This window comes from Tauraco erythrolophus, chromosome 3, assembly GCF_009769465.1.
Source record: "Tauraco erythrolophus isolate bTauEry1 chromosome 3, bTauEry1.pri, whole genome shotgun sequence".
Lineage (NCBI taxonomy): Eukaryota > Metazoa > Chordata > Aves > Musophagiformes > Musophagidae > Tauraco > Tauraco erythrolophus.
Window position 1 is genome coordinate 37,760,062 of NC_141467.1, and position 16,147 is coordinate 37,776,208.

Genomic DNA, 16,147 nt, shown 5'->3' on the forward strand with positions numbered 1-16,147 from the left:
CCCAGCTGGCAACTAAGCACCACACAGCCGCTCACTCACTCCTCCCCCCTCCCCACCATCAATGGGATGGTGAAGAGAAAATACAACAAGAGGCTCAAGGGTCGAGACAAGGACAGGGAGGGATCACTCATCACTGGCAAAACAGAATCCACTTGGGGAAAAAAAAAAAATCAAATTAATTTGTTACCAATCACATCAGAGAGCATAATGAGAAACAAAGCCAGATCTTAGAAACACCATCTCTCCACCCGTCTTCTTCCCACCTCTACCTCCTGCCCACCAGTGGTGCAGGAGGACAGGGAAAGAGAGTTGCAGTCAGCTTGTCACACGTTTCTGCTGCTCCTTCCTCCTCAAGGGTAGGACTCCTCACACTCTTCCCTGGCTCCAGCGTGGGCTCCTTTCCCATAGAAGACAGTTCTCCACGAACTTCTCTGACATGAGTCCTTTCCACGGGCTGCAGCTCTTCATGAACTGCTCCAGCACGGGTCCCTTCCACGGGGTGCAGTCCTTCACCAAACAGATTGCTACAGCACAGGCTTTCCCATGAGGTCACAGTCGCCTTCTGGCACAGCCACTTGCTCTGGCATGGGGTCCTCCATGGCCATAGGTTTTCACAGATTGCTCCATTGTGTCTCTCAGGCTGCAGCGGGGCAGCCTGCCATCTCACCAGGGGTTCCAGGGGAATCTCAGCTCCAGTACACCTCCTCCCCTTCCCTCTTCACTGACCTTGATGTCTGCAGAGTTGTTTCTCTCACATCCCATTCCCCTCTCCATGTTCTGGGACCGACAAACTCTAGTGACCCCAGTGGGAGAAGTTCCACCCAGCCGGAAGCTTCAGAGCACTCCAAGCCGCAGTTGTCCCCTCCCTCTGCCAGGCAGGGTCAGGGGGAGCCCAGCACAGACAGCTGCCCGCACCTCCCCGCTCTCTTCACTGCAGGTCCCGAATGGCACAGTTCCTTTGTCCCTTCTTAAGTATGTTATTCACAGAGGTGCTGAAAGTCTCAGCTCTGCCCAGAGGCAGGTCCCACTTGGAGCTGGGGAAGCTTCTGGCAGCTTCTCACAGGAGCCACCCCTGTAGCCCCTCCCCTGCTACCAAAACCCCACCACGCAAACCCAACACGCTGGGGCATCAAGCAGCACAGTAACAAGCCCACACTACATGTGAGGGTTCACAGATTTGTTTAAACCACTACACTAGAACAATCAGTGCCATTTGGGCTGATTAACCTTAAATAAATTAAAAAAAAAAAAAAAGACACTGTGCTAGCAACACAGCACTCACTCTTTAATATCCTCTCATCCTCATTTATCAGGGACCTTTTCAGTATCTGTAGCCCGAGCTCCAAATTTCAGTTCAAGAGTGAACTTGCACATAGAAGCAAATACTTGTCCCATCAGTCCTTGCCCACTCCCGGGGAAAAAGGAAGGAACTCTGACGTGTTGCGGAACTGCTCATCGGCACAAAGAGCTTGAACAGTAACTGGAAGACTAATATCGCTGCTTCAAACAGGTGCAAAAATACACGGTGAAAAAGCCCATTGACAGGATAGATGGAGAGACAGACATTCGACTCCTCTCGCTGTCAGGGCTTCTACACGGTTCAGAATAATTTAGTGTGGGATCCAAAGAAAACGTCCTCCCACGTGTATTGATGCTAATTTGCAGAATTAAAAAGCAAACTCAAGAAGGCTGAAGCAAAGAAATGAGTTGGCTGTAAAATCAGCTCCCAGTTTGGGCAAATTAACCTGGCAGCATGCTTCATTCATATGCCCTAACATACGTAAAGCATGTCATTTTGGTCAAGTTAGCTGTAATTCTGGCATTCCTGCTATCTATAGATTCACAAGTGGTTTCCAAAGAGCCCTTTCTGCTTCCATTTAGCTCTCACATCAGACAAGATAAGTACATTCATACTTAAGGCAGTTTTCTAAAAGGCTCAGGCTGTTTTTCAAAGAAACACAACTACAATCAGGAAAAACTTATGCTTGGCTATGCTCACAGCAAAGTTTGTCTTGCTTGCAAATTAAAAAGCAGAGGTCACCTACACGGTAACCTCCACGGCAAACAGAAGTATAGATTAGCTATTTGACTGGTGAAATAGAAAGGGAAAAAACATGAAAACCTAAGACCTGATAGTCCTCTTGCTTCTAAAGTAATCAGCAATTGAGTAGAGGAAAACAAAATAAAGATATTTTTCAGTTGTTTTTTCTTTTCCTTAAAGGTATACAGTGGAGGGAGAAAACACACAAGAAGGGTACATGGACATTTTTCCACAGGATTTCTTTGGTACTAAAGGAGCAGAAAATATTACCAAGATTTTCTTACAATATTCTTCACAATACCGCAGGTAGCAATCCATTTGTCACGTACACTTAGTAACTCCTTGCAGATTACTAAAATAAAACTGTAGCAAATGTTCTTTCAGTGGAAGATAACACGCTAGGCTGCATAAAACCTTAAAACAGTATGTAACAGAGTATCTTAGGTTAGTCACAGCATTTAACACTGCTGTAGCTATATTTATGTTTGCTTTCCAATGAGAGCAACATGACAACATGCAGCATCTGTCCCAGAACTGTACACAGTAATAAGGTTTCATTTTACAAAAGAATTTTTTCTTTCAAAGTCCCAAATAAACCAAAGAGAGAAAAAAAAAAAAAAAAAAAACAAAAAACAATTGACTTCTCTTCAGAAAAACACTCAACAAATTACAACCTAAAACTAGACATTTTAATACACAAATTCTCCAGGGTCTCTTTTTCGTACATTCACAAAGCACCACTTACGCTTTTAATAAAAATAGGAAAGGTGGCCATAGTGTCACTGTTCAGAGTCTGCACGTTTAGGTTGCACTCTGGCCCTTGCCAGCTCACCCCTCTGAGCTCCCAAGCTTATCGCTAGGTCCTCCTTCATTGCTTGCTCCTGCTCAGACCCAGTCCCAGTCCATGGTACTCCCAGCTCCCCAGCCCCTCTCCCAGGACCCCGTACCCAAGTCTTCTCCCTCCTGGAAGGCTGTAGCCATACTAAATCAAGTGGCTAAGACTTCTCCAACCAATACTGAATACCAGTAGAAAAAAGCACTAGAGGAACATGGTTTTGAAACAACGAATACATACCTCAAACCCTGCTTACCTAAGTGACTATCAAACTCCTGTGCTGGAGACCCAAGAGAAATCCCACCTCCGTCATACTCTCTCAAAAGCTTTTCTGAAACAAGGGCCCAAACTCTGTCAGAAAGATTTTTTTTTTTAAACTGTTCAGAACCCTTTGGCTCACTGATTCATTCTACTGCCAGACAAAACATGTTTTGTAACCTGGCTGGAGCTCAGAGCAGACTTTTAACAGCTCAGGAATTGTCTGTTAACCACCTTTGAGAGCCTCCAGAAAGTATCTTATTTCAGGCTATTGTTTTGCTACCTGTTTTTCCAACAGCCTGTTGTTATTACAGCACATTCACAGGGTAACACCTCAATAGGTAACTAAATGGCACAATACAAGGTAAGCAAACCTCCCTGCCAAAAGAATAGGGCATTTTCTTACTTAATTACAGAGCAGCTGTACATCAACACATGCATTAAAAGACCCAACTCCAGAGTCTGCAATCATGAGAGAACAGCCTCGTGTAAACACATCAGAAATACACAAATACCCTAGGCACCGCTGCCCTGAATGAACTGTAGATACATAATATGGACGGTAATATACCTGATGATGAGCAAAGATGGAAAACTGCAAGGTTTCCATGGCTGGTTAATGAGATAAGCCATACCCCAAGGCAACAGCCTCTACCAAATACAGTAAAGTTGCATTGCCAGCTTATTTTAACAATCTACATTTTTTCCTAAGACAGACAAATAACAACATACTAGCTACGTTACCTAGGATGCTAAGAGCACACGAAATGAACAAGACAGATAATTATATTACTATTCATCCCCGTAAAGGAGTCAGAAATTCAGTACTGAACATCTACACAGGTAAATGAAATAGTTAAGGAAGAACTTCAGTAATTAATCCTAGTCTGCTCTCTACACAGCTGTCAGACTGCAATGATGAGCAATTTATCTTCCGTCTACAACACTGTCAGCAGACAAGCGGAGTCACTGGGGGAGTCAGCTGCAGTCCACACCCTTCACAACACCAAATCCATGCCTCTGAGGAAGGAGACACCACAGAACTTAGTCATCCACCCAGCTGCCCCACAAATGGTGAAATACCTGCAGTCTGGAGGCCAGGTAACTTCCATCCTTTTGCTTGTTTGATGCCTGCTGCCTTGAGCAAAGAGGAGCAGCCCCTCCGAGCGAGAAGTTACAAAGACATGCCAGCTATCAGCTATACTCTTCCGCCTCGACTTGGAATCAGCTGTGTGAATTGCCACACCTTTTCATCTAGATGTTACCAAAACAGAAGAAACCCCATGTGCAGCAGCTTGGGAAGCTGAATGCCTTACCTCTGGTCTTGAGGGGAGCACAGAGAGGCAGTCGCACACGCGCAGCCAGAATACCTATCCCAGAGCATAAAACTCACTCTAATACAGGATGAAACAACTTCAGACCTGCAGACGGGCAAAGCAGCTTGAATCAATGACTGCCACTGCCAACTATGCACAGGCAGAAGTGTTTCACCTGGAAGAGTAGGTGAGAACAATGCTTCCCTCCCACATCCACACCTATAGCTCTACAGTAAGCGCTGCCATCCCCTTCCTTGCTGCCAGGGAAAGAGATCTTATTTTTAAAAGCACCTGTAATTTCATGGGGCCGAGCTCTTCCCAGGTTACTCGCAGTGAAGGCAAGGCATTTTCATTTTACCTTAAATGCAACGAGAAGTCAGAAACCACATGGACACTAATTGGCAGCACAGATGCTGAGTTAGCCTGAGGGAGAGGCTGGATGCTCCACTCACACCACAAGACCGTGTGACAGAGCGCTGTCAATCCAGCTGAGGAGTCAAGTGGAAGCAATGGCAGTCTGCATGTTCTGCAAATCCTGGTACATGCACAATGGGAGAGTGTGCTGAGTCAGGTCAGGTCTTAACAGTTCATTGCACAATCCCATGCCTCATCTCTAATTAAATCATAACCATCAACTGTCTTTATCTGTCACTAACCAGTATCAAACTAGAAAGCTCACCATTCTTTGTCACCAATGACTCCAGAAGAGGTCAAAGACACCAGCAGAATAAATCTTGGTCATTTATTACAAGTAAATCCATGACAGCTCCAACAGCAAACCGAAGTCTATCCCGACAAATAATTAACAGTGCTTGAACTCCAGATGTTGCCCACAGAATCACTGTATCCATTTCAACTTTACAGCACTACTGACATACTTCTCAGCCATGACTCACTGCCCGAGACATAAAAGAAATTGTTTTGTACCCTTAAGAAAACAAAACGCTTCTAGTTGGTGGCCATGAGTCATGGATATTTGAAGTTTTGTCTGAAATGAGGCATCTGTTAAACTGAAAACTTCAGGAACGGGCTTGTTTCAAAGTTGTTTGCCTTGGGTCATGTATTAACTTCCAAATTCTCATTAGCAACAATCGCATTTCCTAAGCAAGGATATTAAATAAAGCGCTTCTATGAACTATAAAAAGTTATCATCAGAATGCTTCAGCTTTTTGCCGCTGTGCATTACAGAATGCAAAACTTACCTCAAAAACTTGAAGACTTTTAGAAAACCTCACTCTTCAATAGGGCAGCAATGAAAACTTCCTACAAAGACAGCACCAGTATTCCAGGCAGCATCAGATCTCCATTTGGATGTGCTTCCAATGGTCTTATATGAAATACACATTCCAAATTTCTGATGCATTCAGTTTTGCTGAATTGCTATGATTTAGCCCTTAGTTCTATGGAAAAACATCTAAACAGCAAAGGAGATGTGCAATATCAAACAGGATCGGGGTGTCATTAAAAAAAACCCTAACAAACAACAAAAAAATCCCCAACACCACACACTAAACAAGCGAAAAAACCCACTAAGCAGTAATTTATTGACAGACATGTTTTTTGCCTTTATTAGACTCTTTATCCAACATTACAAGTACTGCTGCTCATTATTATTACTTCTTATGGGAAAAAAAAAAAAAGAAAAAAAAGAAGATGCTTTCTTTAATACAGACATGTTACATTGAAAATTCATTAATGATTGTGGGTGTTTCCACTTCAAGTAATTTCCAGCTGATTCCTATAGTCGTTTCTCTCTCCACACATCTAACTTGTCATAAAGGTAGAATCACTAACAGGTACTGACTACTAAGAACTCCCGTGTGACTTTCCACAGTGCTTTGTGCTTCTAAACCTTTGACAGGGATCTTCCCCACTCTGGAAAACCGCTTTTAACAACAGAAATGTCACAATGACGCAAGCATAGGATCTTGCTGATTTTGGAGTTTACAGATACCATTACGGATACTAGCATCTCCATTCCTTGCTCTGAAGGGGCAGCTTCAGTTACTGACACAGCATATAGGTGGAAGAGCTGAATTCCCTTCCCTATGGCCCTAAGTAGTAAGCAGGAGAACAAGAAGGAAGCCAACAGAAAACAGCAATAGTGCAGAGAAACAACTGCACCACATACTGTAAGAGGGAAGGAAGACAGGAAAAAAAGGGAAGATCGCAAATTATCCTGAGCAACACTAAAAAAGAGCCACCTATACAAATGTTAACTGAAGTTTCCTCTGTAACTCATGGAGCGTGGCTGTGGATTGCAAGACAAAACCATCTTTCAAATAGAGACGTGTCACCAGCTGGTTTATGGTGCTCAGACTCTGTTCCCAAAGTGGTTCTGGCTGCATGCAGCCAAGCACCAGTATTTCCCATTTCTAGACTTACACTCTGCCACTTTCTAATTCTTATCTTCAGTCAGTGAGCCCCACTGGCCATTGTCCAGCAATCCCATAGCCACCAGGAACCTGGCTCATTGAGGAATTTTTTTTTATTTGTGGGCATATTTAATTAAAGAGGAAAAACATTTAGTTCCAGCAATGTTGACAAAACTGCACATGTGGAAAGGTAACAGATGCATGTACGAAGCTGAACAAAACCAGCCTGCAACGCACTGCAAAACAACTCTCAGTCTCATGCTAAACAAGCAGGGCAAACATTATCAATTCTGTGAGAACAACTGATTATTTTTGTGAATGATCCACCTGCAATAGCTTAACCAGATCCAGTAACTGTTTAGCCAGACACCTAGTCAGCTCTCTGCAATCCCCTTCATGGAGACAATTATTCATGAACGCGCACGCATGCGTGCACGCTCGTGCACACACAGTTACTCATGAACACAGCCCCTCCAGAGCAGGGCACGAGGGCTCCTCACTTGTACCCTCCACACAAGCCACAGCGCACACTTGATGCTCCCTCTCCGGCTTCCCATCAATGACTTCAACGCAACCTGTTTCACTGACCAAGATGCCAGTTCAAGTGAATATCATACCAGGGTCCATGAGCTTCTTAAACTGCTGGGGAGAGGTGGCGAATCAGTGTACAAAGGCCTTGCATAACAGCAACAGCCTGTTCTGTCTCAGAGCTCTTGGAGAACAAAGCAGCAACTCACTTCAAGTACACTCCAAACACAGCTCTCCAACACACACTCCTATTGTCATTTTGATTTGGATTAAAATGTACTTTTATATGTCTTCTGAATACAGTACCTTGAATTATAACAAGCAGGATCAAGAGGACACCCTGTAAGATGCCCTTTATGCTATCTTGTAAGTATTAAAGAACAAAACGAAAGAATCCTCTATTTTCATAACCAGGTAAAAAACAAGCACTGAGCTCATATTGCAGAACAAACATGAAGTTAGCTCTCATATAAAGCCTCGCTATTCATCATTTGTACTCCAGTCTCATCTTCCTAGTCTGGGAGTTTGTCATAGAAAAAGTTAAAAAAAAAAAAAAATCACTGTGAATCTTCTCACTTACTCAGAGCAAGGAAACCTCTGACAACTGTGTGTGCCCTAGCACACCTCTTGCTTTCTAGAAAATAAGGTACACTTCGGAAGCAGAATACAGCCTTCCCAGATGCTTTCACATGAGACACGGCTTTTTCCACAGAACATCACCTCTCTCAGCAGGAAAGGCTGCCCAAGCAGCTGAGTGCTTCTTTCTGTGCTACACACACAGGGCCTGACAAGGAGCTACTGATGCTGCATGAAAGCATTCACAAGGTGGACTCTTCTCACACACGTCTGCAACCCAGTAGATTTATCTGGAAGCTGCTGCCTTCTGTCAGCAGCATAAAGGAGATTTTTAAAAAAAGAAAACCTGGCTCCATGTGATAGTAGTTTGGATCATGCCATCACAAAAGTAGGACCTACCACGAATATGCTTACAATGCTAGCCAGATCATAACAAGCAGGGCAGCGTGGCACAGAACATCAAATAGGCTGCCCAGGGAGGTGGTTGAGTCCCCATCCCTGGATGTGTTTAAGAATAGGGTGGATGATCTACTTAGCGATATGGTTTAATGGGGATTAGGGATGGTTGGACTCGATGATCTCTAAGGTCTTTTCCAACCTAGAAATCTATGAAATCTATGAATCTATGAATCTCAGCCATTCTGACTCTGAAGCTGTAGTCTGGATGTACCATTACAAAAAGGAGCACCTACTATAAATGTTGACGACCTTAACTATTTTGTAATGAAAACAGAACTATTTTGCAGGGGATATTGGCCACCCTTGGTGTGGAATGTCGTCCAGAAGGAGGTGAAATCCAGTAGCATTCACCTAAGCTGAATGCCACCAGAACAGCCTAGGCCTTTATTTTCTCCCACAGATCACACTTGCTGAGGAGTTACACTGGCAGGTGGGAAAAGGATAGCAGTGAACGGCTGAGGGGGAAAGAGAGGGAAGGCTGGGCCATAGGACATCTTGGCTGGAGTTTGCAGACAGAAATGCATCCTGGACTTCAGCTTTCTACAGAACATGGGTAGCATCTGCTTTGGAGCACTTCAGACTGGACACAAAAGCATATAGTCTTCTGTCTGCACAGAAAAATTCCTACAGCAGGAACATACTGTGAATAGGCACGGTATTTCATCCTGCAACACTTGTGCAGGCACGTTTTTAATTAAGGTATCCATCATCCTGAAAAAGAATGTGGAAATAGCAACATCTAAGAGCAAAGTGAGGTGGGAGAACAACCCAATATGCACAACTATAATAACAAAATATTAATTCTACAGCTAGACCATAGGTCTCAGAGAAAGAAAACAAAATCATATTTTGCTTTTACAGTTCAGGTGAGCAAGTTTCTCCAGTGAAGCTAAGGCAGAACGTGTGACACCCAAGGCACAGAACATCACGGTCTCTTCCCTATGTCCTCTTTTTGCACTGTCTCCTTTCCATTTAACATGATCACTGTGCTTTGCATAGCTAGAAATAAACCACGAATCTGCTGTCCCTCACTCTTGAGAACACTTTTACGTCAATAAAAATTATTATATCAAGCTCTTTAGTGTACTAGGAACACAGAATTAAAACACACTCAGAACCAATCATAATTTTTTAAATGTGTATTTTAAGCTTGCCTAGATGAGAACACATTACCAAACACTATCTCTGCAGTGTGCAATTCAAATGAGAAAGGGAAAAAGATTGTCTTTATGTACCGCAGGTGCGCAGATTTGCCACTTGTGATATTCAATGAGATAAATGGCAAGGGGGTTTCTGGTGCCCAGGCATCGTCCCTTTCAACTTGACATGCTTGCTCACATATCAGCCTCTTCAAGTGCCTTGAGTCTGAAAAGCTGGAAAGACCTCGGATACATATCCTCACTTTTTCTAACCGCTCTAAATTTGGCATCTCAGTGAAGTTGCTATTCCCTCCTTCTTCCTTCTCCCTTCCCCAAGATAAAGGCAGCACTGAAAAGGAACACACAAAAATCAACCAATCTGGCCCATGAAACATGAGCTACATTCACAGGACAAAAATAGAAAGCTTTCATCTTTCATTATCAGACACTCTACCACACAGCACAGGAAGCTAAAGCTTGAGGCATCGGTAGGTTTCAAATACTCCTCAGAATGTGAGCAAGGCTTTCCTTTTCTGCTCTGAAAAACTAAAAGAAGTTGGCTTAGCAATGACAGAAAACATTAGAGTCAAATGCGCCTCTCCGACAGCAATCCAAACAGAAAGGTCTAGGGGCAGGCAGTTGTTTAAGCAATAGCATCATCCCCACTGTATAAATTCTCCTGTTCAGAATGACAGCCCTTGCCTCCTCACTTCTGCTGATTCCAAAACTCTACATTTTAAAATCTTAACTTCTAAAATGGTGAAGTTTATAAGATGCAGTCCTAGCCCACAGAGGAATTCAGGAGAAAAGGGAAGAAGAAAACGCCATTGCTAGAGAGCTGGTGCTTCAGGAGTTTCAAAAATTTACTTGCTTGAAGACCTCCAGCCTCCCTCTGTAAACAGCAGCCTGAATTTAATGGAGTTTGTATCTGCTCTCTAGGGTTTGGGGAGGGCAGATGGAAGGGAAGGAGGGACCAGAGGAAAGCAGAAACGCGCAGTACTGTTCCCCTGTCAGGGTATGTCAAGTTCTTCCAGAAGTCCCCTCAGCCTCCATCTTTACAGCCTCAACAACAGATTATGGGGCCATCTGCTGAGCTTCAATTTTTTAAAATGTTTTATTTTAAGAGAAGTTGTCAGTGAAGAACCACCACGCAAAGTCACAACCCTTCCTCAAATACACTTTTTTTTACGGTGGCTTTATCTTCTTACCTGTTCTTGCCCACTCTATAGCTCCCCAGTGAAACCAGAGACAAGCTGGGTTTACTCACCTCACTAACTGGGGAAATGCTGTTTATGAATTTGAACAGACTTTAACACACTGTGAACAGGAAACCGCACAAACCATTTAAACTTACCAAAATGAGTCAGTTTGGCTCTTTCCATCATTCACATCTATCCCACTTCTAGCTTTACTAGACATGTTCAGAGAGCATCTTTTGGGGTTTATCATCTGTTGGGAAATATCACATTTCATTACCCAGCCACGCGCTTCCACCTTTCTTGTTCTTGCAAAATCCTGAGAGGTAGTGGAGAAATTGCTTCCTTTTTTATTGATGAAGTTCAGCACAACAGCTGCACAAGCACAACTCTCCTCCTGAGCAAAAGGACAAGGTGCCTGAAAGAGTGGCCTGTCGGATGTTACACCACTGAATGATGAGGCGAGCACTGGGAAGAGAAACAATTGCCACTCCCAGACAGCGTGAACGAGCACACAGAGCGGATGGAAGAAATAGTCCAGTGGGTGAAAAAAGAAATCAAAGACATAGTTTTAGACTTTTCCATGGCATCACTATCCTCACTTTTAAACAATGAAATGAAAATTTCACTTAGGCATCCCACAACACTTGTACAGAGCACGCGACATCAACATGCCCTACAGGCTACTTTCAACAGTCTCCAAATGGAATTAACTTTCTCATTTAACAGCCTGGAAAATCCAAGATGCCCTTGAGGCAGAGAGCATGAAAACAGCAGCAAAACTCAAAGACCTTAACCCACCTGAAACTAGGAAAACCTCAATAATCACCATCTATGGATTGTTAAAGAATTGACAAATGAAATTGCAGGCTTAGATGTGAGGACTTTAATCAAACTATTAAGTACAGGGTGGCATATGATCTGAAAATGTTCAAACAACACAGTAAGTAGATTTAAAAAAAAAAAAAAAGCAGAGGAAGTGGCAAACAAAAACAAGTCGTTCAGGCAACTACTGCTCGTAAAAATCACCTCAATAGAAACATATGGCATTGGAACACATTGTGAAGAGAGGCATAATAAAGAAAGAGGCTAAAGGAAAACAGAATAAAACACAGTATCAGTTTGCCAGCACCAAAAAGAGAAACACATCAAACCAACGTGACATTCTTTTTCAACATAGTAGCTCATTTTCTAGGTGAAGGAAACACACTAGCTCTAACACAGCTGAGTACCCTACAGCATGCACCCATGATGCTTAGGACACCGGAGATGGGAATTAAGAACTTCAAGATATGTAGGAAACCTGCTACGAGGGACAAAATGAGGGTTATACAAAGACCAGACTACTACACAAGTCAACATCTCACCTAGGACACAGAGACAAAAATCCTCAGCATTAAGTCTCAAGGCCTCATCAATAAGTGGATGAAGGGAAAGACAACTATGCGTGCGACAGACACCAGAAAGAGCTCGGTGTATTTGCATTCTGAGGGGACTGCAAGTGTCCCTCTTACTGATTCAGCAAATCTTTAAAAAGACAAGAACTACTCAAATTCACAATTATTTTAACTGGCACAAGAACCAAGTATGGCTAAGTTTGTAACAACATCTCTGTGAGAAATTGTAAGGTTCCTCACCACCAGGAAAGCAAGACATCGGATGGGTGCAGTAGAGGCAAGAACCCTAAAGATGGAGTTTGGTTAATAAGTAAGCACCATTATATGATGTGGGGTGCCTGTAATAGCAGGAACTGGACTCACTGAACCAGTCCTCTCTTGCAAGGGTTTCTTTTGTTCATCAATACTTTAACAGATTTTGATACAGGCGTCTCTTTCCTCTTCCACAAGGGTTTATTCAAATAGCTGGTCACATAGTAAAGCTTGCCAGAAGATTTTAAGATTGCAGTTGCACTAACTTTTCAATTAAATATTCCCACCCTGTGACAATATCAAAAAAGCTCCGCTTTCGGGAAGGGGAAGGAGAGTTGCTTGCTTTGTTTTAAACCATATTATGCCTCCTTGCTTGAGCAAGACTCAAAAGCACCAAGAATCTCTGCAGGAACAAGTTCTGGGACTGGGTTCAGGGCAATAACCACTGGCACACCTTCTCCTCAAAGTAGCGGAGCAAAAAGGGTGTGTAGCACTAGTCCTATTATATACATTATACAGCTGAACTGCAACAAGCACAGACTTCACCGAGAAAAAGTGAGGTTTAACAGGAATTAGTAACAGTGAATTTTAATAATGACACTATAAAGTCTGGATTTTCTTGCAAGACAAAACCCAGCCACCTAAATTCTACTTACATGCCCAGAGTTCTTACTCCCTACTGACTGGCCTTTCCTATTGCTATCCGGCTGTCTGTCTTAAAACTAGCCAGAGGAAGTCCAGTGGAATTGGGGTTGGTAAATTCTTGTGCAATCCTACTAGACACCTGGAACTCCGCAGGTCTGTAGGTTTAGCTATCCCCAGCTCAATGCAGGTAGGTCTAGCAGTGCATTCAGTTCTCCTGAATCTACATGTATGTCAGCTACAAATAAAAAGCAAACTTCTATATCCTGATCAGTTGTACGAGAGTGTTCCTGTTAACATATCTCACGGGGAAGATGAAGAAAGGTAGATGTAATGATGGGAAAAAGATTTAGTATGAGCCATGAAAAAAAAAAATGGCTAGCAAAAAACACCCACAAGCAACGGATCTAGAACAGCATGGTATGTAAGGGACACAGAATTAGCTGCCAAGTAAGATGTGAGCAGTACTACAACATAATAAACAAAACAAAAAAAAGAAAAAAGAAAAAAAAAAAGAAAAAAAAGAAAAACCACCAAAAACCATAACAGTTGCTCAGCTTAGAAAAACGAATCAAATATCTTTAAAATGAGTCAGTAATCTGATCTTATTTCTTCCAGTAAGTTGCAGTAATATGAACAATAACATTCTCAAACTGGAAAGTTATTGTTTACTTTACATAAATACTAAGCTCAGAACCCTACATTGAAATAATGTGTACTTTAAAAGAAATGAATATTTTTATTTATTTATTCATTACTAATATTTAAAACAAAAACCTGCTACACTTTTAGATTCCTCTGCTGCAGAAAAAAACCTGCTGCCAAGAAATTGTAAAATAATGAAATGAACACATACAAATCCAAAATAGCCCACATTCACTAACAGAGGAAGTAAAAGGCAAGATGACAAAGAAGGGGAAAATCATGCTCATCTAGTAAGTACAAGTAGTTTGTATTTCTTATTAGTCCATTCCTTACTAGTCCTGCTAAAGAAAGGTTGCTGTGCATTCTCAAGCAGCACACAATTGCCAGATATAAGTGCTTCTGCATACATAGAAACACCACAAAATTAGCCATAAGGCAAGGCATATACTGCACTTCCCTCCATCCTGCTGCAATGAGCATAGTCAAGACTTAAACCATTTTTGGCTGCATTTGGAACTCACAGAGAAAGCCTTCCTTTCCACAGTCTATGATTTGCCCAAAAAACAAGAGGACAAAGGAAACTTGCCTGTCATTCCTCAAACTACTCTCCACACCACTCTAAGAGGCTTGTAGTTTTCTGCATTACTTTAGTCACCCTCATGTCCTTCACTTCCTGAAGGACTAGGGAACAAGCTACAAGGGGCTGTATTGTCCAACAGATGGGAATCTGATGGAGATGTACGAGATCTCAGTCTGTTCAGGGCATTGCCAGCAAACCCAAGCACAAGTCCCCTTACTTCAGAGTATCTTCTTCTCATAATCTTTCCCTACTTTGCCTATTTTAAAGCTTTTGAAAGCGACAGTGCCTTGGGCAATATTTCATTATGTCTCGATGGCAGGAATCGCAGCATACAGAAAAACCTGTACTAGCTGAGGAAGCAGCCCAGCTACGGTACTACAAAGCCACTATGTGCACTATCGCCTCCTCCTTTCTGTACTACACAGCTCCCAGTATCCAAGCTAGCGTGGTCTAGGCTTGCCCAAGAATCCCTATCCATTACATTGCATACTGTGGATAATTGCTTTTGGATTTCTAGACCTCATTATATTGAAAACAACAGAAGAACAGATCATATTGAAAAATCAAAGGGGTTTTCAGATAGGACAGAACAGAGCTCAGTCACACGTCCTACTACTCTTATCTACCCAGGAAACACCCAGGCAGCGTACGTGTGCTCTTCTGATTCTACCCAGCAATTCCAACTGCTGCCTCAGTTTATGACTCCAGCTCATCTGCTTTCAGGGACCCACGGCAGCCACAGGTCCTACTAGATCAAAACACAGCCCAAACACACGGGTCAGTGTCCATTAAACCAGACACTCCCCGTAGACACAGCTTCTCCAATGTGCCAGTGTTAAACACTGCAAAGATACTTAGAGACCATACATCGTGGGAGGAATTGCTTTTATTGGCATGGAAGAAAGTTTAAAAGGCAGTTTGGGTGTGTTTATTATATTTTTTTTAATTTTCTTTTCTTTATTTCAACTTCAGATTTTTAAATGCAGTCGAACACATATCTGTCTGTCTTGAAATCCTTATTCAGGAGACATACAACTCATAGAAGAACATCAGAATATACCATATATGAAATGTGATTAAAAAGCAGAACACTTGTTTTATATCCGTATTAGTTAATATCCCATGATTTTGGTTGATAGCTTATTCAGCTGAAATATCGGGACACTGTGGAGAGATGCTGATTCTGCTGAAGGCTCAAAGCACCTCCCAGTTCCTAAATGGTCCATTTCACAAAAGGCATCATCTTCCTTAACATTTTTATCCTGAAGAACATTTAAGTTCCAATCAAGATCAGAGCCACATTGTGTTAAAAACTGAGAAAAAAAAAAGTATATTTAGATATCATCTATCCCCAGTGATCTCACAATGAAGACATGCGGCATATGGCAGATGAAAAAAAAAGGGGGAGGGGGCAGGAGAGAGAAAGAGACTGACTGTTAAAAATACTTCAATGAATACTTTACTGAAAAGAAAAAAAAGAAAAAAAAAAAAAACACAACACAAAACCACTTGTCATGAGCTCAGCTCATGAAACATGTAGAGGAATATAAGCATTTTAAATGACAATGACATTGACATTTCTTTATCAGTTGTTTTGCCCTCTATTTTTTCATTTACAATAGTGGACATATGCCTTAGTTCTATTTAGTACCTTAAACTATTAATTTAAAAAAAAAAAGTTTCACACCATTATGGAAATTTGACATTTTCAATGCCCCCCCCAAAACGGTATTTCAGAATTCTCATTTTAAGAATACTTCCCAAAATACTGTAGGGTTTTTTTCAATTTCAGATAAGAAAACCATTAATTTCCTGTTGCCATGCTAGAATTTCCAAAAGAACAAAGTACAAGGTAAACCACAATATTATCACAAGCCAATGGTTCCTACTGCAACCTAGTGACCTTTT

The 16,147-nt window shown here is 42.1% G+C and overlaps 1 protein-coding gene across 1 annotated transcript in view; it reads right to left on the reverse strand.

Moving 5' to 3' along the window:
• Nucleotides 1-16,147, reverse strand: part of CARMIL1 (capping protein regulator and myosin 1 linker 1) — a 193,732-nt gene that overhangs the window by 131,505 nt on the left and 46,080 nt on the right. The gene's annotated exons all lie outside the window — the stretch shown is intronic.